Raw genomic sequence first — 26,211 nt, forward strand, 5'->3', positions numbered from 1 at the left:
GTCTGGAAGGTTTTCTGATCACAGAGGTATTCAACCTTCATTAGGTCAATGGATTTTAAATTCAGTTAACCAAAATGTTGAATTGTAGAGAAAAACTACTTACGTAATTAAACAATGATCAGAACACTAACCTCTAATAGACGTTTTCACAATCAGATGTAAAATTCTAGGAGGTTAATAACATTCAATCAAAGATATTTGATAAAAATAAATCACGATTTACAGTCTGTATTACCCCAACTAATCTCACAACACTTTAAAAATGTGTGAACCTCATTCCTTAAAAAAAGTCAAATGAAATTATGATAAGCATATTTAATGAGTACAAAATCAAGAACAGTACACTCGTTAAATCACACCACTCTAAGATATACAGTAAAAAACATTGGTTAACTTGGAAGAAGAAATAGTTACGTATCTGTAACCAGAATCCACCATGTGTAACATAGTGTCTTTAACCCTTAAAATAGCTTCACCTAAGAAGCAGAAGTAAAAAATAAAATAAAAAAAAGACAAAGCACAGCCTCAGAGCCTGTAAGAATGACCATCCTTAGGAAGACAGAACACATTGCTTTTTACAATTCTAATTCTCCATTAGTTTTTGTCATTAAGGTCATAAACACTGAATACCATAACTCATATGCAAGAACCCAGAATCATTTATTAGACACTTAGTTAAACATATAATCTAATTGTTGCCTATCTCAAGGCAAGATTTGTTGTTTTTAATGATTTAAAACATGTTTAAATTCTATCCATTCTGAATGGCAGGCATGGAGGAAATGTGACTGAATAGACAAACACCTTGTGGGAGAGAGTGAGTGAGAGAAGTGTGACACTTTTTCATGTCAGCAAGTGCTGCAGTATCCTAGAAGGGTGAGCCACCATTTTCTGTATTTTAACAGGAAAGTGAGCGTAACCATAAACTCAATATGCTCTCTACATGTTATATCTGATAGGTGATTGGACAGTTGATTAATGGAATTAACATATCCGTGAAGGAGAGTCAGGACTGCAGGTAAGCAGCTTTTTCTGCTCCATCTCGGGATCTTCAATAAATATTATTCAAAATATGTAATGTTAATCTCAGTCTGTCTACAATATACAAGAACAAAAAAATTCCAGAGAGACACTGCAGAAGTGGTTATATTTAAATTACAAAGGATGCTATAGCTATTCCCGAAGGATGTACTGGTGTCCAAATAAAAAAAATAAAAAAAATTCAACAAGGCTACACAACGAAAGATACTATCAAACCTTAAATCAGAGCACTATAGAAAACTCAAATTTTCTGAATCTCTTAAGGCCTATTAAATAAAGTTCAAAATATTTTAACCTAGCAGGTATGCGTGAACCACACAGAAATACATTAATGAGGATGGACAGAGAAGCATAATTTTGCCACCTCTCTCAGGCAGAAAACATAATTTATTACATCAGGATGCACTTTTCTGTGAAAAGCAAAGCAGAGCTGGCCTTTGTACTACGAGACCAGCTCAATGTATCCAAAACAGCCATATTCCTTACATTCTATCAGCTAGAAATTGATATGGACTAGAAACTGGGAGAAATATCACTACATGAAAAATAACTGATCTGCGGGCCTTAGTGATGGTGACTTTAACTCTGTTTTTACCCCAAGGACCACTTACTCTTTTGGAATGTAGAAAGGTATGACATAGTGTATCCCCCTGCACCCGTAAGGATAGCTGAAAAGCTACTGTTCTTCAAAATGTGCTTGGCTACAGATGAAGGTCTGACGACCCTGCATTGCAAAATAAGCCTCACCCATGGACCCTTTTTGTCTATGTCAACCATTTCTGGAGGAACGAAGTAATGGGGAAATTAGTATGGATTGGGTTTCCTCACCACTAGAGACTGTGGCATCTGTTAGGGAGAAATCATCAACACTGGCAAGAATTTGGTACAAGAATGATCATCAAGGACTGCAGAACGGGAACCTTAAATCAGATAAGAACACCAGAAAATGCTAATAAGATGTCTTATCTTTCTTTTAAAGTCTGAGTTACTGGGTAATTCTCTAACGGTCCTTTAACCAGAGGTGATCAGTGGTCTTGCAGAGGATTTTGTCTCCTTTTATTAGAACAGCATCCAGAGAAAATAGATGATTACAAAGCTGCTCTCACGAGTTTATATGGCTTACTTCTGTCTCTCAAGGAGACACATCATGGATTAGAAGATTAATCCTCTGCATGATACAGTTCATCTTATTGGTTTGCTGATATCACTTCCTAAAACCATTTGAATCAACAGAAATAACTGAAAGTCACGAAGTGTGACATTGGTATTGCTACTGTGTTTCCTTGTCAACTCTGCTGGAATCCGCAATACCACTATGCTTTGATACTGCAGTCGTACACAAAATTGAACAGGAGAGGAAAGATACTCAAAGCAAAGACGGCCTTTTCTGAACACTCCCCCACCTCCCCTTGGGGGTGGATTGGCCTATTTCTATTAGGGGTGCAGAAACCACTTAGGCACCAGGGATTGGTGTGTGTGTTTTGATTTGGGGGGGTGGGGGATCCCCTTGGGCAAGGATCACTCCCCATGAGGGCACATTACTGTTGGCCATTTCTGCCCCCATCTGCCTATTTTTGTAAGGCCCATCTGCCCCCAAGGAGGGGCACAAAGCCAGCAGAGACCAGGGAAGATTTGTTTTAAAAATAAGAGGGTGGGGTATGGCCACCTCAAATAAATGGGGACAAAGTTATTCTGCCCACCGGTGGGCAGATGGAGCAATTACCCCCAATATACTCCCCTGGAGGGAGAAGGGGAGAAAGCCTACTATATGCCAGGATATACAAAAATAGTGGGCTGGTGACTACCACCCAGTATGGACATGGGAATGCCCCCACCCCAACCAAAGGGGTAACAGTCTTTCAGCTCTTACCCCGCACACTAAAAGAGCTTATCCCAACAGCAAGCAAGAGGACATTTGATTATTTTGGGTTTTGGTTTTACGTTTGGGCCATGAGAGCTTGGTTAACTCTGAAAATCGTCAAACTTGGAATGATGACGGCTGCACTTTTTGGACTTTGGGACGCTGCCATGTAGAAAAATGTACGAGACCTTGACACATCTGAAAACTAAACATCTGGGTGAGTCTAGGGTGGTGTGCTTCAAATGCACCTGCACCATTTTCTTACCCACAATGCCCTGCCAACCTCCAACATTTTCTCCACATTTTTGTGATGGAACCTTCTAGAATCTGCATGAATCCACAAAATTCCTACCACCCAGCATTGTCGCATCTATACCGATAAAAATTCTGCCCCACTTGTCAGCCATTTCTTTTTTTAAGCTGCCCTTTTGGACCCACTTTGTTCCCCCATCAATTTTGACATGTTTTTGGCTCTACCCTGTTGCAGGCACTTGGCCCACCTACACAAGTGAGGTATCATTTTAATCAGGAGACTGAGGGGAATGTTGGGTGGGTGATCCACCAAGAAATGGGGAAAAATGTGTTTGTTTGTTTTTTAGCTAAATTTGTGGTTTGCTGAGGATTCTGAGTATGAAAACACTGGGGGATCCACGCAAGTCACACTTCCCTGGACTGGGTTTGGACCAAAAACACTGGTCCTCAACCCAACCCAACCCAACCTTCTACCCCCCCCCCCAAAAAAATAGGTAGTTTTGTATTTGATAATTTTGATGTGTCCATGTAGTGTTAGGGGCATTTCCTGCCGCGTTCACTAGGCCTACTCACACAAGTGAAGTATCATTTTTATCTGGAGGCTTGGGGGAATGCTGGGAGGAAGGAAATTTGTGGCTCCTCTCAGATTCCAGAACTTTCTATCACCGAAATGTGAGGAAAAAGTGTTTTTGTTTGCCAAATTTTGAGTTTTGCAAAGGATTCTTGGGTAACAGAACCTGGTGAGAGCCTCAAAAGTCACCCATCCTGGAGTCCCATACGTGTCTAGTTTTAAAAAATGCACAGGTTTGGTAGGTTTCCCTAGATGCCGGCTGAGCTACAGGCCAAAATCCACAGCTAGGCACTTTCCCAAAAACACGTCCGATTTCAGTGTAAAAATGTGATGTGTCTATGTTGCGTTTCCTGTTGCGGACATTAGCCCTACCCACACAAGTGAGGTACCATTTTTATCGGGTAACTTGGGGGGACACAGAATAGAAGTTATTGCCCCTTGTCTTTCTTTACATTTTTTCCTTCCAATTGTAAGAGTGTGTAAAAAAGAAGTCTATTTGAGAAATGCCCTGCAATTCACGTGCTAGTATGGGGACCCCGGAATTCAGATATGTGCAAATAACCACTGCTTCTCAACACCTTATCTTGTGCCCATTTTGGAAATACAAAGGTTTCCTTGATACCTATTTTTCACTCTTTATATTTCACCAAATGAATTGCTGTATACCCGGTATACAATGAAAACCCATTGCAAGGTGCAGCTCCTTTACTGGCTCTGGGTACCTAGGGTTCTTGATGAACCCCGCAACCAGAAGAGTCCAGCAGATGTATTGGTATATTGCTTTCAAATATCTGCCACAGCTGGAAAAAGGTATAGAAGAAAACGTGGACAGAAATTGCTCTTTTTTCACCTCACTTTCAATATTTGTTTTTATTTTAGCTGTTACATTCTGTAGGAAACCCTTGAAGGATCTACACAATGACCGCTTGTTAAATTCAAAATTTTGTCTACTTTTCAGAACTGTTTAGCTGTCCGGGATCCAGCATTGGTTACACACCCATTTCTGGCACTAAGTGGAAAAAGGCTGAAAGCACAAAAAATAGTACAAATGGGGTATGTTTTCTGATTCAAGTCTGCCTACTCCTGAAAGCTGGGAAGATGGTGATTGTAGCACAGCAAACCCTTTGTTGATGCCATTTTCAGGGGAAAAAAACACATGCTTTCTTCTGCAGCATTTTCCCCCCTGTTTAAAAAAAAAAAAAAAAAAAAAAACTTTTCGCTGTATTTGGCTAATTCCTTGGTCTCCCTCCAGGGGAACTCACAAGCTCTGGGTACCACTAGAATCCCTATGATGTTGGAAAAAAAGGTCACAAATTTGGCGTGGGTAGCTTATGTGGGCAAAAAGTTATGAGGGCCATAGTGCAAACTGCCACAAATAGCCAAAAAAAGGCCTGGCACCTGAGGGGAAAAGGCCTGGCAGCAAAGGGGTTAAAGAGCTACAAAAAAGGCTTTACAAATGCAGTGAAGATGGAGTAGAATTTGAGTTACTGTCCATAAAACACTGAAGCAACATGCAAACAGACAGATGCGTTACAGGCTTTGAGTTCCACACCTTGGGACATCGCAGGGAACAGCACACCAAACTTCTTAAACTCAATCTGGTAGAGCAGATGGAAGCGTGTTAGTTTTCAGCTTGGCAGACTAAGACTGAACAGCCAGACTCTCTGGTACAGAAGGATAGGAAAGGACAGTGGGATCTGACAGGACTGGTTTTAGCTTGTTAGCTACTTGCCTACCACCTGCAGGAGGAGAATGAGGCATATCACTGAAGCACATATAGGCACTCATTATGACCCTGGCGGTGTTGCACCGCCAGGGCCAACGCGGGCGGGAGCACCGCCGACAGGCCGGCGGTGCTCCCTTGGGCATTCTGACCGCGGCGCTTTGGCCGCGGTCAGAAATGGAAAACCGGCGGTCTCCCGCCGGTTTTCCGTTGCCCATTTGAATCCCCCATGGCGGCGCAGCTCGCTGCGCCGCCATGGGGGATTCTGACACCCCCTACCGCCATCCTGTTCCTGGCGGTTCGCCCGCCAGGAACAGGATGGCGGTAGGGGGTGTCGCGGGGCACCTGGGGGCCCCTGCAGTGCCTATGCCAATGGCATGGGCACTGCAGGGGCCCCCATAAGAGGGCCCCGCTAGTATTTCACTGTCTGCATAGCAGACAGTGAAATACGCGACGGGTGCAACAGCACCCGTCGCACCTTCCCACTCCGCCGGCTCGATTACGAGCCGGCATCCTCGTGGGAAGGGAGTTTTTCCCTGGGCTGGCGGGCGGTCTTTTGGCGACCGCCCGCCAGCCCAGGGAAAAACCTAGAATACCCTCCGCGGTCTTTCGACCGCGGAGCGGTATTTCGGAGGGGGAAGTCTGGCGGGCGGCCTCCGCCGCCCGCCAGACTTAGAATGACCCCCATAATGTTGAACAGTCTCTCTGAATGGAAAAAAAGCTTGTAGTCTTGTCTGGCAGTTAGAATCTTTGTAGATGCAGTCTACATTGAGTGGAAGAGACATACTGAGATGTACACCACATTTCAGATCATGGGCACCTAAGAAGACTGGGAAGGAGAGGTCTAAACAACTGGTGGCTGTCTGCAGGTCCATAAGAAACCTTAACTCAGAATGATATGATGGGGCCGAATTATCTGCCTCCCTGTCAACCATGGAAAATGAGTCTGACCCTAACAGGTGAAAGAACAATCAAAAGACTCACATCTAGTTCTCATTTTCATGGTGGGCATCACCTCTGCTCCAAGAGTGAAGCCATTCTTTCCTTTTTCTGCTAGGAATGCATTATGTATAATTCAATAAACATGGATATAAAACAACTTAATATATTACCTAGTGGCAGTCGCCACTAGGTAGTTATAGTTAGGACCATGTATCCATAGAAAAAGCATTTTTTTGACTTGCCTACATCTTTGGCACCGTTTGACGAATCTTCACGAAATGTTTTTAAAAAAGTGGCCCGTGATTCTTGTTGCACAGTGGAAGACAAAAGCGGGGAACGAGAAAAAGGGGGCTCAAAAAAACATTGTGTTTCCCATGTTAAATCCCATAAGACCTGTCAACGCATCTACAGCTCGAACCACTGGACGGAATTACACAAAATTTGGCAGAAAGGCAGCTGCCGGTACGCAGATTTTGCTTTTTGTTTTTTGGTGTAATCTGTTCAGTAGTTTAGGAGATATTTAAGGGTAAACACATTTGTATATATCTCTGTCCGCAAATAATTTTCACGAATATGCGTGCACTAAGAAGTGCTGCAATTGGTTGACCACAACCTGACTAGAAAGTTGTGACCGCCATTTTATTTCATTGGACACGGTCCCCTAGGGGTGAAAATTCAAATTGAAAGTGGCATAAGGGGTCAGGTTGAAGGTACTTTGAACCCAAGGGTGTGATATAGGTGTGTTTTAGGGGCAAATTATAGGTTTAATATAATTTTGCGTCACGGCGCACGCCATTCGCAAAAAAACACGATTTTTGTGAATTTCTGTGTATTATTCGCAATTATGGAAACATATGAAAGAAAAACTACAGACTCTTTCATACACTAATTCATTCACTCATACACCCACTCAGACCCACTCAGGCTCATACACCCACTTTCAGTCCCACTAAGACTCTCACGCACCCACTCACACATCCACTGACAGAGACAGACCCCCTGTGGCCAACCTGCGTTGCGCACGGCCAAAGGCCATGCATGGTGCAGGGTTGCGTGATTATAAGGGCTTGGCTGCAAGGCCAGGCCTTGTGACCAACCCCTGCTCTGCACAGCCAAAAGGCGTGTACGGCGGGTGGAAAATGTCACTTACCCAGTGTACTTCTGTTCGTGGCATTTTCCGTTGCAGATTCACATGCTGTGCAATATACTTCTGCCATCTAGTATTGGGCTCGGAGTGTTACAAGTTGTTTTTCTTCGAAGAAGTGTTTTCGAGTCATGGGATCGAGTGACTCCTCCTCTTTGGTTCCATTGCGCATGGGCATCGACTCCATGTTATATTGTTTTCCCGCAGAGGGTAAGGTAGGAGCGATAGAGTATAGGTGAAAAAGAAAAGAGATGTCCATGCTAATGCATATCTATATATATATATATATACACATATATGTACAAGTGTTATTAATTTAAACGACTACAGGCACCCGGGGAGGTGGGAGGGTGCATGTGAATCTACAGCGGAACATGCCACAAACAGATGTACACTAGGTAAGTGACATTTTCCGTTCGGTGACATGTGTAGCTGCAGATACACATGCTGTGCATAGACTACAAAGCAGTTTGTCCTCCCATAAAAGCGGTGGTTAGCCTGTAGGAGTTGAAGTTGTTTGAAATAATGTTCTGAGTACAGCTTGACCTACTGTGGCTTATTGTGTTGCTAAAACATCTACACAGTAGTGTTTAGTGAATGTATGTGGTGTTGACCAAGTAGCTGCTTTCAATATTTCAGTCATTGGTATATTCCCTTAAAAAAAGCCATTGTAGCACCTTTTTTCCTTGTAGAATGTGCTTTCGGAGTAACTAAGAGTTGTCTTTTGGCTTTAATGTAGCATGTTTGAATGTATTTTACAATCCATCTTGCTAATCCTTGTTCTGAAATGGGGTTACCTGTATGAGGTTTTTGAAAAGCTACAAACAGCTGTTAAGTTTTTCTGAAGGGTTTTGCTCTGTCTATATAGTACATTAGTGCTCTTTTAATGTCTAATGTATGCAGAGCTCTTTCTGCCACAGAATCTGGCTGTGAGAAGAAGACTGGTAGTCCCACTGTTTGATTTATATGAAAAGGCGAGACGACTTTTGGCAAAAATTTGAGATTTGTTCTTAATACAACTTTATGTTTGTGTACTTGTATGAATGGTTCTTCAATAGTGAAGGCATGAATTTCGCTGACTCTTCGCAAAGACGTAATTGCGACTAGGAAGGCAGCCTTCCATGTTAAGAATTGCATCTGGCATGAGTGCATAGGTTCAAATGGTGGGCCCATAAGTCACGTAAGCACTATGTTTAAATTCCAAGAGGGAACTGGAGGTGTCCTAGGTGGAATGATGTGTTTTAAGCCTTCCATTAAAGCTTTAATAACAGGAACTCTAAATAAGGAGCAGTGCTGTATATTTTGTAAATATGCTGAAACTGCAGTAAGATGTATTTTTATGGAAGAGAATGCTAATTTTGATTTTTGTAAATGAAGTAAATAGCATACAATATCCTGTATTGATGCTGTAAGAGGGGCAATCTGTTTAGATTGACAGTAATATACAAATATTTTCCATTTGTTAGCATAGCACTGTCTAGTAGTGGGTTTTCTTGCTTGTTTAGTAACGTCCAGACATTCTGATGGTAGTTGTAAATATCCAAACTCTATGACCTCAGGAGCCAAATCGCTAGATTGAGTGTCTTGGGATTTGGATGCCTGATTTGTCCTATGTTTTGTGTCAACAGGTCTGGTCTGTTTGGGAGTTTGGAGTATGGTACTACTGACAGGTCTAACAATGTTGTGTACCACGGTTGACGGGCCCACGTTGGTGCTATGAGTATCACACTGAGTGAGTTTTGACGCAATTTGTTGACTAGAAATGGAATGAGTGGGAGAGGAGGAAAAGCTTAAGCAAATATCCCTGACCAATTGATCCACAGAGCATTGCCCTTGGATAGGGGATGTGGGAGTCTGGATGCAAAGTTTTGGCATTTTGCGCTTTCGCTTGTGGCGAACAGATCTAGGTTTGGTGTTCCCCAAAGTTGAAAGTATTTTTGAAGTACTTGAGGGTGAATCTCCCACTAGTGTGTTTGTTGGTGATTTCTGATGAGAACATCTGCCAATTGGTTATGTATCCGTGGAATGTATTGTGCCACCAGGTGAATTTGGTTGTGGATTGCCCATTTCCAAATTTTCTGGGCTAGAAGGGAGAGTTGGACAAATGTGTCCCTCCTTGTTTGTTTAGGTAATACATGGTTGTCATGCTGTCTGTTTTGATAAGGACATTCTTGTGTGAGAAGAGGCTAATAAGATTTGAGTGCTAGGAAGACAGCTAACAACTCTAAGTAATGTATGTGTAGCTGTTTCTGTTTGGCATCCCATTGCCCTGGAATGTTGTGATTGTTGAGGTGAGCTCCCCAACCAATCATTGATGCATCTGTTATAATTATGGTCTGAGGAACAGGGTCTTGAAATGGCCGCCCTTTGTTTAGATTTGTGGAATTCCACCACTGAAGGGATATGCACGTTTGGCGGTCTATCAACACTAGATCTTGAAGTTGACCATGTGCCTGTGACCATTGTTGTGCAAGGCACTGTTGTAAGGGCCGCATCTTTAGTCTTGCGTGCGGAACAATTACAATACATGATTCCATCATCCCTAAAATCTTCATGACAAATCTGATAGTGTACTGTTGATTTGTTTGTATCTGTGTGATTATATTTTGGAATGCTTGTATTTTTTGCCTATTTGGACATGCTAGCGCTTTTTGAGTATTTAGTATTGCACCCAGATACTGTTGTATTTGTGCAGGTTGTAGATGCGACTTTTGGTAATTTATTGAGAACCCTAGCGTGTGCAGGGTTTGTATTACGTAATGCGTATGGTTTTGAGACTGCATATGACTGTTTGATGTTATTAGCCAATCGTCTAGATATGGAAAGACATGCATATGTTGTCTTCTTAGGTAGGCTGCGACTACCGCTAGGCACTTTGTGAATACCCTTGGAGCGGTTGTTATTCCGAAGGGTAACACTTTGAACTGATAGTGCTTTCCTTGAATGACAAACCTGAGATATTTTCTGTGCGCAGGATGGATGGGTATATGAAAATACGCACCCTTGAGGTCTAATGTTGCCATAAAATCGTGTTTTTGGAGCAGTGGGATAACATCTTGGAGAGTTACCATGTGAAAATGTTCTGACAGGATATAAAGATTGATGGTCCTGAGATCTAATATTGGTCTGAGGGTGCCATCTTTTTTGGGAATCAGGAAATATAGTGAATAAACTCCTGTCCCTATTTGAGCTTGTGGCACGGGTTCTCTTGCTTGTTTGAGTAATAGAGATTTGACTTCTTCATGTAACCGATTGATGTGTTCTGTGGATAGTTTGTGTGACTTTGGTGGAATGCTTGGGGGAGTTTGTATCAATTCTAGGCAATAACCATTGCGGATAATTGATAGTACCCAATTGTCTGTAGTAATGTTTTGCCAATTTGTGTGGAACTGTTGTAATCTCTTCCCCCAACAGAAGAGGTGTGGAGTGGAAGGGCATAATACAAGTCACTGCTTAGGGCGCTGTGGAGTTAGCCTAGAGGTTTGAAATTTCCCTCTATTTCTGGGATACTGCCCCCTATATGTGCCCCTAAAACCACCTCGTAGGTATTGTGGATGGTAAGTTGGTTTTGGCTGCGATGTGGATGCCTCTGCTGTTTGTGTTCTAAACCCACCTCTAAACTGAGGTTTCCGAATGGATCCCCTGTATGGTGTGGAGTATAGTGCACCCACTGCTTTTGCAGTGTCTGAATCTTTGTGCAATTTCTCAATGGCTGTATCAACTTCTGGGCCAAAAAGTCATTTTTTATTGAATGGCATATTTAACACCGCCTGCTGTATTTCAGATTTAAAGCCAGAGGACCTGAGCCATGCATGCCTTCTTATTGTTACTGTAGTGTTGACACTTCTCGCAGCGGTGTCTGCTGCTTGTGAGTTAACTATCCTCCACTGATTCGCTGCTTGGGATGCAACTCCTTTCCCTGCCGCATCAAACTTTCTGCTTTCTTTGTTTCGTGGGGGTGCATCTCCTGATGACTGGGAGTTTGCCCTTTTTCTGGCAGCGCTGACTACTACCGAATCTAGAGGAACTTGTGTTCTGTAATCAGGATCAGAGGGAGGTTGTTTGTACTTTTTCTCTATCCTGGGCGTAATTATATGTGCCTTAACTGGCTCATTAAATATTTGATCGGCGTGTTTTAACATGCCTGGGAGCATGGGGAGGCACTGATATTTTGAATGTGTGGAGAAGAGGGCATTAAACAAAAAATCCTCTTCTAACGGTTCAGTGTGCATGGTGACCCCATGGTATGCTGCATCCATAGCTAAAACCTGATTGTACACAGTGCTATCCTCAGGTGGTGAAGGCTTAGAGTGATAGCTGTCTGGGTCATTGCTAGGAATGGGATTTGGATCATAAAGATCCCATGGATCTACATTGTCCTGTTGTGAGTCCAAAGAGTGTGATGGTAACTGCACTGGTGTAGGACTGGTAGGAGGAGAGGTATGCAGGTGTGTAGAGTGAGGAGGAGAATGAGGAGGAGAAAATTGAGGAGGTGGTGGTTTCTTCTTCGGCTTTGGCACTTTAGCTGGAGGCTGCATGGTGTCCAATTCCTCCTGAAAGGCTAGCTTTCTCTTAGGTTTACAGGAGGTGCTGTTAGGATTCTGCCTGTTTCTTTGCTGATATGAATCCTGGCTTGCCTTTCGTCCATTCCTTCAAGTATTGGCTGTACTTGAGACTCCTCTTCAGAGGTTTTGTGGCTTTCTTTTAGTTTCTTTGAAAGTCCATGCTCCTCTGTGTAACCTGCCCTATTTTCAGCTCTGAAGCCGGCTTTTTCGGTATCGAAAAAGATGGTGTAGTTGATGTTCTCGGCTCCGAAAGGGATTTCTGAATTTTCGACTCCGAAAAATGGTGTTTGCTCGAGTCGGACACAGAGCTTTTTATTGCCTCCAATGGTTTTTGAGGAGAGGCCTTTTTCGGCGCCAAACTGGCAGTTTGGTCACCTGAAGTCTTCTTTCGGGCCGAGCCATGGCCTTCCGCAGTGGCGTACCCAAGGTCTTTGTGATGGTACAGGGGCAGGCTTACTCACATGTTGTTCTGCCGTGACTGGTCTATCTTCCTCAGATTCCTGTTCGGAGTCGGAACCTCGAACGGAGACTGCTGTCTGCATGACTTCTTCCTCCTCCACGTCGAGATGTTCGGAGCTTCTGGACGCCATCTCGGGTCTTTGTGCCCTCCTGTTCCGAAGAGTCTTTTTGGAACGGAAGGATCGACAGGCCTCACAATTTTCTTCCCGATGATCTGGGGAAAGGCAAAGGTTACAGACGAGATGTTGGTCTGTATAAGGATATTTCACATGGCACTCGGGACAGAACCGGAATGGAGTCTGATCCATGAGGCTTCCACGCGGTCGGCCCGACGAGGCTTGAGTTGGGCGTGCGCCGAAGGGCGAGTAGAGCTGTCTTCTCCGACGGCACCGATGTGTCGATGGAAGATGTAAACCTGATCGATACAATACCGACGAAAATAAGGTGTTTTCAATGTTTTCTGAATCGAACTTTCGGAGCGAAAGGAAACACATCCGAACCCGGCGGTGGAAAGAAAACAATCTAACATGGAGTCGATGCCCATGCGCAATGGAACCGAAGAGGAGTCACCCGATCCCGTGACTCGAAAAGACTTCTTCGAAGAAAAACAACTTGTAACACTCCGAGACCAACACTTGATGGCAGAAGTATGATGCACAGCATGTGTATCTGCAGCTACACATGCCACTGAACACATACATATATATGGAAAATGTCACTTACCCAGTGTACATCTGTTCGTGGCATTAGTCGCTGCAGATTCACATGCTGTGCACATCCCGCCATCTAGTGTTGGGCTCGGAGTGTTACAAGTTGTTTTTCTTCGAAGAAGTCTTTTCGAGTCACAAGATCGAGGTACTCCTCCCATTTCGGCTCCATTGCGCATGGGCGTCGACTCCATCTTAGATTGTTTTCCCCGCAGAGGGTGAGGTAGGAGTTGTGTATTATAGTAATAGTGCCCATGCAATGGAGTGAATATGTATGTACATAATGTAGTATAAAGTGATATATTTACAAATTTACAAATGTTCAAGATTAACTTCTAAAGGGCTACAGGCTCCCGGGGAGGCAGGTGGGCGCATGTGAATCTGCAGCGACTAATACCACGAACAGATGTACACTGGGTAAGTGACATTTTCCGTTCGATGGCATGTGTAGCTGCAGATACACATGCTGTGCATGGACTAGTAAGCAGTTATCTCCCCAAAAGCAGTGGTTCAGCCTGTAGGAGTTGAAGTTGTTTGAAACAATGTTCGTAGTACTGCTTGGCCTACTGTGGCTTGTTGTGCCGTTAACACATCCACGCAGTAGTGTTTGGTAAATGTTTGAGGCGTAGACCATGTGGCTGCCTTACATATTTCGGTCATTGGAATATTTCCTAGAAAGGCCATGGCAGCACCTTTCTTTCTAGTTGAGTGTGCCTTTGGTGTAATAGGCAGTTCTCTTTTTGCTTTGAGATAACAAGTTTGAATGCACTTAGCTATCCATCTAGCAATGCCTTGTTTTGAAATTGGATTTCCTGTATGAGGTTTTTGGAAAGCAATAAATAATTGCTTTGTTTTCCGAATTAGTTTAGTTCTGTCTATGTAGTACATTAACGCTCTTTTGATGTCTAATGTATGTAGTGCTCTTTCAGCTACCGAATCTGGCTGTGGAAAGAACACTGGTAGTTCTACTGTTTGATTCAAGTGGAACGGTGATATGAATTTTGGTAAGAATTTAGGATTTGTTCGTAAGACTACTTTATGCTTGTGTATCTGAATAAATGGTTCTTGTATGGTAAATGCTTGTATCTCACTTAATCTTCTTAGAGATGTGATAGCAATTAGAAATGCAACTTTCCATGTTAAGTATTGCATATCACATGAGTGCATAGGTTCGAAAGGTGGACCCATGAGGCGAGTTAAGACAATGTTGAGGTTCCACGAAGGAACTGGTGGTGTTCTTGGTGGTATAATTCTCTTCAGGCCTTCTATAAACGCTTTAATGACTGGTATCCTAAATAATGAAGTTGAGTGCATAATTTGCAGATAAGCTGAAATTGCAGTAAGATGTATTTTAATGGATGAAAAAGCTAGCTTTGACTTTTGCAGATGTAGTAAGTAGCTTACAATGTCTTTAGCAGATGCGTGTAATGGCTGGATTTGATTATTATGGCAATAATAAACAAATCTTTTCCACTTATTTGCATAGCAATGTCTAGTAGTTGGTTTCCTAGCTTGTTTTATGACCTCCATGCATTCCTGTGTAAGGTCTAAGTGTCCGAATTCTAAGATTTCAGGAGCCAAATTGCTAGATTCAGCGATGCTGGATTTGGGTGTCTGATCTGTTGTTTGTGTTGAGTAAACAGATCCGGTTTGTTTGGTAGTTTAACATGAGGCACTACTGAGAGGTCTAGTAGTGTTGTGTACCAAGGTTGTCTGGCCCAAGTTGGTGCTATTAGTATGAGTTTGAGTTTGTTTTGACTCAATTTGTTTACCAGATATGGAAGGAGTGGGAGAGGGGGAAAAGCGTATGCAAATATCCCTGACCAACTCATCCATAACGCATTGCCTTGAAACTGATCCTGTGGGTATCTGGATGCGAAGTTTTGGCATTTTGCGTTTTCTTTGGATGCAGATAGGTCTATTTGTGGTGCTCCCCAACTTTGAAAGTAAGTGTTTAGTATTTGGGGGTGAATCTCCCATTCGTGGATCTGTTGGTGATCCCGAGAAAGATTGTCTGCTAACTGATTCTGAATCCCTGGAATAAACTGTGCTATTAGGCGAATGTGGTTGTGAATCGCCCAATGCCATATTCTTTGTGCTAGGAGACGCAACTGAGTTGAGTGTGTTCCTCCCTGTTTGTTCAGATAATACATTGTTGTCATGTTGTCTGTTTTGACAAGGATGTGTTTGTGGCTTATTATGGGTTGAAATGCTTTTAACGCTAGAAATACTGCCAGTAGTTCTAAGTGATTTATGTGAAACTGTCTTTGCTGAGTGTCCCATTGTCCCTGGATGCTGTGTTGATTGAGATGAGCTCCCCACCCTATCATGGAGGCATCTGTAGTTATTACATATTGAGGCACTGGGTCTTGGAAAGGCCGCCCTTGGTTTAAATTTATATTGTTCCACCATAGAAGCGAGGTGTATGTTTGGCGGTCTATCAACACTAGATCTAGAAGTTGACCCTGTGCCTTTGACCATTGTGATGCTAGGCACTGTTGTAAGGGCCGCATGTGCAATCTGGCGTTTGGGACAATGGCTATGCATGAGGACATCATGCCTAGTAGTTTCATTACCATCTTGACCTGTATTCTTTGTTTTGGATACATGACCTGTATTACCTTGTGAAATGCTTGTACCCTTTGTGGACTTGGAGTGGCAACCCCTTTTGTTGTGTCGATTGTCGCCCCTAAGTATTGCTGTGTTTGACACGGCTGAATGTGCGACTTTGTGTAGTTGAGTGAGAAACCTAGTTTGTGGAGGGTCTCAATAACATACTTTGTGTGTTGTGAACACCGTTTTTGCGTGTTGGTTTTGATTAACCAATCGTCTAGGTACGGGAACACGTGTATTTGCTGTCTTCTGATATGCGCAGCTACCACTGCCAGGCATTTTGTAAAAACTCTTCGCGCAGTTGTTATCCCAAATGGCAACACTTTGAATTGGTAATGTACCCCTTGGAATACAAACCTTAGGTACTTTCTGTGTGAAGGATGTATTGGTATATGGAAGTATGCATCCTTTAGGTCTAGTGTTGTCATGTAGTCTTGCTGTTTGAGCAATGGGATTACGTCTTGTAATGTCACCATGTGAAAGTGATCTGATTTGATGTAGGTATTTAACGTTCTGAGATCTAATATAGGTCTTAGAGTTTTGTCCTTTTTGGGTATGAGAAAGTACAGAGAGTAAACTCCTGTTCCTTTCTGATGAACTGGTACTAATTCTATTGCGTCTTTTTGTAACAACGCTTGGACCTCTAGTTGTAGAAGATCTATGTGTTTTGACATATTGTGTGTTTTTGGTGGGACATTTGGAGGGAAATTGAGAAATTCTATGCAATAACCAAGCTGGATAATTGCTAAGACCCAAGTATCTGTTGTTATTTCCTCCCATTGTTTGTAGAACTTGGTTAGCCTCCCCCCCACAGGTGTTATGTGTTGGGGATTTGTGACGTGTAAGTCACTGTTTGTTTTGTGGAGTTTTGGGACTTTGGAACTTCCCTCTACTTTTTTGGAACTGTCCCCCTCTATATTGTCCCCGAAAACTTCCCCGCTGATATTGGCTCTGATAAGTGGGCCTTGTTTGTGAGGTTGTGGGTTCTGTACTTTGTCCTCGAAACCCCCCTCAAAACTGTGTTTTACAAAATGTGCCTCTGCTCTGTGGGGAGTAGAGTGCGCCCATGGCTTTGGCCGTATCAGTGTCTTTTTTAAGTTTTTCGATGGCAGTGTCCATCTCCGGCCCAAACAACTGCTGTCCGTTAAATGGCATATTCAGCACAGCTTGTTGTATTTCCGTCTTGAATCCTGATGTACGCAGCCATGCATGTCTCCTTATTGTCACTGCTGTGTTTACAGTTCTAGCAGCTGTGTCTGCTGCATCCATTGCTGACCGTATCTGATTGTTTGAGATACTCTGTCCTTCTTCTACTACTTGCTGTGCTCTCTTTTGGAACTCCTTGGGCAAATGTTCTATAAAGTGTTGCATTTCGTCCCAATGAGCCCAATCGTATCTGGCCAACAAAGCCTGCGAGTTTGCAATACGCCACTGGTTTTCTGCCTGTGCCGCCACCCTTTTCCCTGCCGCGTCGAATTTACGACTCTTTATCTGGAGGTGGTGCATCTCCTGAAGTGCGTGAGTTCGCCCTCTTGCGAGCTGCCCCTACTACCACCGAGTCCGGTGTTAGCTGTTGTGTGATGTACACGGGGTCTCTTGGTGGCGGTTTATATTTTTTCTCCACTCTTGGAGTAATGGCCCTTCCTTTTACAGGCTCCTCAAACACTTGTTTGGAGTGTTTTAGCATTCCAGGTAGCATGGGGAGACTCTGGTACTGGCTGTGTGTGGACGACAGTGTATAAAATAGAAAGTCGTCTTCAATTGGCTCTGCATGCAGGCTGACATTATGAAACGCCGCTGCCCTTGAAACCACCTGTGCGTAGGCTGTACTATCTTCTGGTGGTGACGATCTAGCTGGATAACAGTCAGGACTATTATCTGACACTGGCGCATCACAAAGATCCCACGTGTCTGGATCGTCCTGACTCATCCCTGTATGAGTCGGGGAATGCATCATTGGTGGAGTGGCTACCGGTGATGGTTGCGGAGAGCGTTGTGGGGACGGTGGCGGGCTTACTTGTTTAGCCACCTTTGCCTGTGGCTGCTTGTCTTTCTCCTGGAAGGCAAGTTTGCGTTTCATTCTAATCGGAGGGAGAGTGCTGATCTTCCCCGTTTCTTTTTGGATGTGGAGCCTTCTTTGGGTGTAGTCTGGCTCCATTGTCTCTAGTTCCTGTCCAAATCTATGTGTTTTCGTTTGTGAGGACAGTCCTTGTTCCTCTGTGTAGGAACTTGATTTCGGTTCCGAGGCCGGATGTTTCGGTATGGAAACCTTTTCGGCTGCTTTTTTCGGTTCCGACTACACTTTTTTGCTCTTCGGCGTACAGATTTCTCGGTGCCGACTTGGTTCGGTGCCGCTCTCTCGGTTCCGAGATTGCTCTGACCCGGCGTCTCGGGGTCGAGTCTGCTCTGACCCGGTGTCTCAGGGTCGAGTGTGCTCTGTGCCGGTATCTCGACCAGAGTCGGATGACTTCGACACATGCATGCTCTTTTTCGGTGCCGATGCCCGGTCACCTATTGTTCGGGTTAAGCCATGGCCTGTTGGCGGTGGCGTCCCCTGGGCTTTACTGGTTTTTACGTGAGTCTTGTGTATCGGCGTCTTACTCACGGTTTTTGGCGTCTGTTCAGGATCAACCTCTTCCGAGTCCGAATCCTCGATGGAGAAGGCTTCCTCTTCTTCCTCCATGTGTTTTAGTCCTGTCGGCACCGACGCCATTTGTAATCTTATTGCTCTTCGGTCCCTTAAAGTTTTTCTGGACCGAAATGCTCGACAGGCCTCACAGGTATCCTCTTTGTGTTCTGGCGACAAACACAAATTACAGACCAGATGCTGATCTGTGTAAGGATACTTGTTGTTGCATTCGGGGCAGAAGCGGAATGGGGTCCGTTCCATTAGCCTTGAAGACGCACGCGGTCGGGCCGACCAGGCCCCGGCGGGGAATCGAAAACCCCGAAGGGTCGCCGGAGCTCTTACGAATTCGGTGTCGATCTGTTGTAGCTAACCCGATACCGAACGCAAACAAAACCGTCAAATTTTCTGAGTTTTTCACTAACTATCCGAACCGAAGCGCGGAGCGAAAAGGAACACGTCCGAACCTGATGGCGGAAAGAAAACAATCTAAGATGGAGTCGACGCCCATGCGCAATGGAGCCGAAATGGGAGGAGTCCCTCGATCTCGTGACTCGAAAAGACTTCTTCGAAGAAAAACAACTTGTAACACTCCGAGCCCAACACTAGATGGCGGGATGTACACAGCATGTGTATCTGCAACTACACATGCCATCGAATATATATATATATATATATATATATATATATATATATATATATATATATATATATATATATATATATATATATATGGAAAATGTCACTTACCCAGTGTACATCTGTTCGTGGCATGAGCGTCGACTCCATCTTAGATTGTTTTCCCTGCAGAGGGTGAGGTAGGAGTTGTGAGTATACTAGAGGTGCCCATGCAATGGAGTAGTAATGTATGCACCTAAGGTCTATTAAAATAATATTTATTTACAATTTTTATGCAACTAAAAACGGCTACAGGCTACCAGGGAGGTGGGAGGGTGCATGTGAATCTGCAGCGTCTCATGCCACGAACAGATGTACACTGGGTAAGTGACATTTTCCGTTCGGTGGCATGTGTAGCTGCAGATACACATGCTGTGCATAGACTATCAAGCAGTAATCTCCCCAAAAAGCAGTGGTTTAGCCTGTAGGAGTTGAAGTTGTCTGAAATAATGTTCTTAATACAGCCTGTCCTACTGTGGCTTGTTGTGTTGCTAACACATCTACACAGTAATGCTTAGTAAATGTATAAGGCGTAGACCAGGTGGCTGCCTTACAAATTTCTGTCATAGGTATATTTCCAAGAAAAGCCATTGTGGCGCCTTTCTTTCTAGTGGAATGTGCTCTTGGTGTAATAGGTAATTCTCTTTTTGCTTTAATATAGCAAGTTTGAATACATTTAACTATGATCTGCCAATGCCTTGTTTGGATATAGGATTACCTGCATGAGGTTTTTGAAAAGCTACAAACAATTGTTTTGTTTTACGAAATTGTTTCGTTCTGTCAATGTAATACATTAGTGCTCTTTTTATGTCTAATGCATGCAAGGCCCTTTCAGGTACTGAGTATGGTTGCGGAAAGAAGACTGGGAGTTCCACAGTTTGGTTTAGATGGAATGGTGATATGACCTTTGGTAAGAATTTTGGATTTGTACGGAGAACCACTTTATGTTTATGTATTTGTATAAAGGGTTCTTGAATAGTAAATGCTTGTATTTCAGTCACTCTTCTAAGTGATGTGATAGCTATTAGAAAGGCTACTTTCCAAGTCAGATATTGGATTGGACAAGAATGCATGGGTTCGAATGGTGGGCCCATGAGTCGTGTTAATACAATATTAAGGTTCCACGAAGGTACTGGTGGTGTCCTTGGGGGTATGATTCTTTTTAGTCCCTCCATAAATGCTTTAATGACTGGGATTCTAAAAAGTGATAGGAGATAGGCAGATATTGCAGTTACATGGATTTTAATGGAAGAGAATGCTAGATTAGACTTTTGAAAGTGTAATAAATAGCTTACAATGTCCTTTGTGGAGGCATGTAGTGGTTGAATTTGATTAGTGTGGCAGTAGCAAACTAATCTTTTCCATTTGTTTGCATAACAATGTCTTGTTGTCGGTTTTCTCGCTTGTTTAATGACCTCCATACATTCTAGTGTAAGATTTAAATGTCCGAACTCTAAACTTCAGGAGCCAGATTGCTAGATTGAGCGATGCTGGATTTGGGTGTCTGATCTGTTGTTTGTGTTGTGTTAACAGATCTGGTCTGTTTGGTAGTTTGATGTGGGGTACTACTGATACGTCCAACAGTGTTGTGTACCACGGTTGGCGAGCCCAGGTTGGTGCTATGAGTATTAGTTTCAGTTTTTTTTTACTTAGTTTGTTGACCAGATAAGGAATGAGTGGGAGAGGGGGAAAAGCGTAAGCAAATATCCCTGACCAGCTGATCCATAGAGCATTGCCCTTGGACTGAGGGTGTGGGTACCTGGACGCGAAGTTTTGGCATTTTGCGTTTTCTTTTGTTGCGAATATGTCTATGTTTGGTGTTCCCCAGCGGTGGAAGTGATCCTGTAGGATCTGGGGATGTATTTCCCATTCGTGAGTTTGCTGGTGATCTCGACTGAGATTGTCGACTAACTGATTCTGAATGCCTGGTATGTATTGTGCTATTAGGCGAATGTGGTTGTGAATTGCCCAATGCCAAATCCTTTGTGCTAAAAGACACAGTTGTGACGAATGAGTCCCCCCTTATTTGCTGAGATAGTACATTGTTGTCATGTTGTCTGTCTTGACAAGAAAGTGTTTGTGGGCTACTAGTGGTTGAAACGCTTTTAATGCTAGAAATACTGCTAGCAGATCCAAGTGATTTATGTGAAGTAGTTTTTGTTGATTGTCCAATTGACCCTGTATGCTGTGATTGTTGAGGTGTGCTCCCCACCCAACCATGGAAGCATCTGTTGTGATAATAGCTTGCGGCACTGGGTCTTGGAATGGCAGTCCTTTGTTAAAATTTTATAGGATTCCACCATTGAAGCGAGGAGTATGTTTTGCGGTCTATCAACACTAGATCTTGAAGTTGACCCTGTGCTTGTGTCCATTGTTTTGCTAGGCACTGTTGTAAGGGCCGAATGTGTAATCTTGCATTTGGGACAGTGGCTATGCATGAGGACATCATGCCTAGTAGTTTCATTACAAACTTTACCGTGTAGTGTTTGTTTGGTTGTATGCTTGATCTTACATTTTGGAACGATTGGACTCTTTGTGGTCTTGGAGTGGCAATTGCCCTTTGTGTGTTGAGTGTTGCTCCCAAGTATTGTTGTATTTGGGATGGTTGCAGATGTGATTTTTGGTAATTTATAGAGAACCATAGTTTGTGTAGAGTTTCTATGATGTATTGCGATTGAAATTGACATTGTTGTTGAGCGTTGGCTTTTATTAGCCAGTCGTCCAAATATGGGAATACGTGCATGTGCTGTCTTCTTATGTGAGCAGCTACTACTGCTAGGCATTTCGTGAAGACTCTGGGGGCTGTTGTTATTCCAAACGGTAGCACTTTGAATTGATAGTGTTTGCCTTGCATTACAAGCCTTAGGTATTTTCTGTGAGAAGGATGGATGGGTATGTGGAAATACGCATCCTTGAGATCTAGTGTTGTCATGTATTCCTCCTTTTTTAGTAAGGGAACTACGTCTTGAAGTGTTACCATGTGGAAATGATCTGATTTGATGAAGAGATTCAGTGTTCTGAGATCTAAGATAGGTCTTAACGTTTTGTCCTTTTTTGGAATCAGGAAATATAGTGAGTAGACGCCTGTTCCTTTTTGGTGATTGGGTACGAGCTCTATTGCTTGTTTTTGTAGCAGTGCTTGGACCTCTATTTGTAATAGGTCTATGTGTTGCTGAGACAGTCTGTGCAGTTTTGGTGGCACGTCTGGAGGGAATGTTGTGAATTCTATGCAATAACCATGTTGGATAATTGATAGGACCCATGCGTCTGTGGTAATATGTGTCCAGTTTTGGTAGTATGTGGTTAGTCTCCCCACCACTGGTGACAAGTGTTGGGGTGTTGTGACATTGAAGTCACTGCTTGGTCTGGCTTGGTTTGGCTGGTTGGAATTTTCCCCTTCCTCTTACGAATTGTCCTCTATAGGAACCACAAAACCCTCCCCTTTGGTATTGTGATTGATAGGTGGGTCTGGTTTGAGAGGTGGAAGGTTCTGATGTTTGTTGTCGAAATCCCCCTCTGAATTGTGGTTTCTTAAAGGTGCCTCTGACTTGTGGGGTATAAAGTGCACCCATGGCTTTGTCCGTGTCTGTGTCTTTTTTCATTTTTTCAATGGCTGTATCGACTTCCGGCCCAAACAACTGTTGTTGATTAAACGGCATATTTAACACCGCTTGTTGAATCTCTGGCTTGAATCCAGAACTTCGCAGCCATGCATGTCTGCGAATGGTTATAGCTGTGTTGACAGTTCGTGCTGCCGTGTCTGACGAGTCTAGTGCAGACCATATCTGGTTGTTAGATATGGCCTGTCCCTCTTCCACTACTTGCTAGGCACGTTTTTGGTGTTCCTTGGGCAAGTGCTGTATGCTATCTTGCATCTCGTCCCAGAGTGCCCTGTCGTAGCATGCAAGTAGGGCTTGTGAATTCACAATTCGCCATTGATTGGCTGCTTGTGATGCCACTCGCTTGCCTGCAGCATCGAATTTCCGACTTTCTTTGTCAGGTGGTGGAGCATCTCCTGACGATTGAGAGTTTGCTCTTTTCCTTGCTGCCCATACAACCACTGAGTCCGGTGTGAGCTGCTGTGTTATGAACACTGGATCTGTTGGGGGTGGCTTGTACTTTTTTTTCAACTCTAGGCGTGATAGCTCTTCCCTTTACAGGCTCCTGGAAGACCTGCTGCGCGTGCTTGAGCATGCCTGGGAGCATTGGCAAACTCTGATAGGATGCGTGGGTGGATGCCAAAGTGTTAAAAAGGAAGTCATCCTCCACTGGCTCTGTGTGCATTGCTACGTTGTGGAACGTATCTGCCCTGGATAGTACCTGTGTATATGCAGTACTGTCTTCTGGTGGTGATGGCTTGGTTGGATAACATTCTGGGCTTGTATCCGATACTGGTGGATCATATAAATCCCATGCATCGGCATCATCCAGGGTCATCCCAGTATGTGGGTGACTGCATTATAGGTGTTCCCACTGGTGACAATTGTGGCGAGTGCAGTGGGGATGGTTGTGGTGAGACCATTGGTGGTGGTGATTTGTCTCTAACCATCTTTGCCTTTGGTTGCATTTCTGTTTCCTGAAATGCAAGCTTCCTTTTCGATTTGAGTGGAGGTAAAGTCTGAATCTTGCCAGTCTCTTTTTGGATATGTAACCTCCGTTGTGTATGGTCAGGTTCTTCCATATCTAACTCTTGCTCGAATCGATGTCTTTCCTTGAGTTGGCTGGAAAGTCCTTGCTCTTCTGTAAAAGGGCTTCTTTTCGGCTCCAAGGCCGCTTTTTTCGGTACAGAAGTTTCTGCTGTTATAGTCTTTTTCGGTTCCGAGGAGATCTTTCGGGGTTTGGTCGATTCGATCACTCTGTGTCGAAATCGTTCGGTGCCGGATTCTCGACCGGAGTCGGAAGTCTTCGGCAACTACTTGCCCTTTTTCGGTGCCAATGTTTGGTCACCTTCCTTTCGGTGGGTTAAGCCATGGCCTGCTGGCGGTGGCATCCCCATGGCTTTAAGTGTTTTGGTGTGACTCTGAGTTTGGGACAGGGTAGGTTTACTCACGGTTCGTTGCACCGTAGAGGGTCGTTCACTTTCGGATTCATCCGAGTCCATCTCTTGGATGGAGATACTTTCCTCCTCTTCGACGTCGAGCTGTTCTTTCGGTTTCCACGCCATTTGCAGTCTTCTTGCACGTCTATCCCTCAAGGTCTTTTTCGATCAAAACGCTCGGCAAGCCTCACAAGTATCCTCTCTGTGTTCAGGTGACAAACACAGATTACAGACCCGGTGCCGATCTGTATAAGGATACTTTGTGTGACACTTAGGACAGAAACGGAAGGGTGTCCGGTCCATTAGTGTCAAACAACGGGTGTGGTCAGGCCGACCAGGCCTCAGTGAAGAGTGGAAGTCCTGAAGGGCCGCCGACGCGGTCTTGATGTTGGTGCCGATACACTAACACTAACCCAGTACCGAGCGATAACAATACTGTTGAATTTTCGATACTTTAGCTAACTTTCCCGATTCGAAATACGGAGTGAAGAGGAACACATCCGAACCCAATGGCGGAAAGAAAACAATCTAAGATGGAGTCGACACCCATGCGCAATGGAGCCGAAAGGGAGGAGTCACTCGGTCCCGTGACTCGAAAAGACTTCTTTGAAGAAAAACAACTTGTAACACTCCGAGCCCAACACTAGATGGCAGGATAATGCACAGCATGTGTATCTGCAGCTACACATGCCATCGAACATATATGGAAAAACCATCTGTTCGTGGCATGAGACGCTGCAGATTCACATGCTGTGCATATCCCGCCATCTAGTGTTGGGCTCGGAGTCTTACAAGTTGTTTTTCTTCGAAGAAGTCTTTTCGAGTCGCGAGATCGAGGGACTCCTCCCATTTCGGCTCCATTGCGCATGGGCGTCGACTCCATCTTAGATTGTTTTCCCCACAGAGGGTGAGGTAGGAGTTGTGTATATAGTAATAATGCCCATGCAATGGAGAAAGTATGTATGTACATAATGTGCTTAAAAGCGTTATATTTAAAAAATTTCAAATGTACAAGTTTAATTTCAGTCAACTTAAAATGGCCACAGGCTCCTGGGGAGGTGGGAGGGTGCATGTGAATCTGCAGCGTCTCATGCCACGAACAGATGTACACTGGGTAAGTGACATTTTCCGTTCGATGGCATGTATAGCTGCAGATACACATGCTGTGCATAGACTAGTAAGCATTTATCTCTCCGAAAGCGGTGGTTTAGCCTGTAGGAGTTGAAGTTGTCTGAAATAATGTTATTAGTACTGCTTTTCCTACTGTGGCTTGTTGTGTTGTTAACACATCCACGCAGTAATGTTTAGTAAATGTATGAGGCGTAGACCATGTGGCTGCCTTACATATTTCTGTCATAGGTATATTTCCTAGAAAGGCCATTGTGGCGCCTTTATTTCTAGTGGAGTGTGCCTTTGGTGTAATAGGCAGTTCTCTTTTAGCTTTAACATAACAGGTTTGAATACATTTAACTATCCATCTGGCAATGCCCTGTTTGGATATTGGATTACCTGTATGAGGTTTTTGGTAAGCTACAAACAATTGTTTTGTTTTGCGAAACTGTTTAGTTCTATCAATGTAGTACATTAGTGCTCTTTTTATGTCTAATGTATGTAATGCTCTTTCAGCTACAGAGTCTGGTTGTGGAAAAAACACTGGGAGTCCCACAGTTTGGTTTAAGTGGAACGGTGATATAACGTTTGGCAAAAATGTTGGATTTGTGCGTAGAACCACTTTATGTTTGTGTATTTGTATAAAGGGTTCTTGTATGGTAAAGGCTTGTATTTCGCTCACCCTTCTGAGGGATGTGATAGCTATTAGAAAGGCTACTTTCCAGGTTAAGTATTGCATTTCGCCAGAGTGCATGGGTTCGAATGGTGGACCCATGAGTCGCGTTAATACAATATTCAGGTTCCACGAAGGAACTGGTGGTGTTCTTGGTGAAATGATCCTTTTTAGACCCTCCATAAATGCTTTTATGACTGGGATTCTA

At 43.7% G+C, this 26,211-nt stretch overlaps 1 protein-coding gene across 1 annotated transcript in view; it reads right to left on the bottom strand.

Annotated features, from left to right (window-relative positions):
- Positions 1 to 26,211, bottom strand: part of TMF1 (TATA element modulatory factor 1) — a 222,079-nt gene that overhangs the window by 23,816 nt on the left and 172,052 nt on the right. The window lies entirely within an intron of this gene.

The sequence above is a fragment of the Pleurodeles waltl genome, chromosome 9 (assembly GCF_031143425.1).
Source record: "Pleurodeles waltl isolate 20211129_DDA chromosome 9, aPleWal1.hap1.20221129, whole genome shotgun sequence".
NCBI classification, from domain to species: domain Eukaryota; kingdom Metazoa; phylum Chordata; class Amphibia; order Caudata; family Salamandridae; genus Pleurodeles; species Pleurodeles waltl.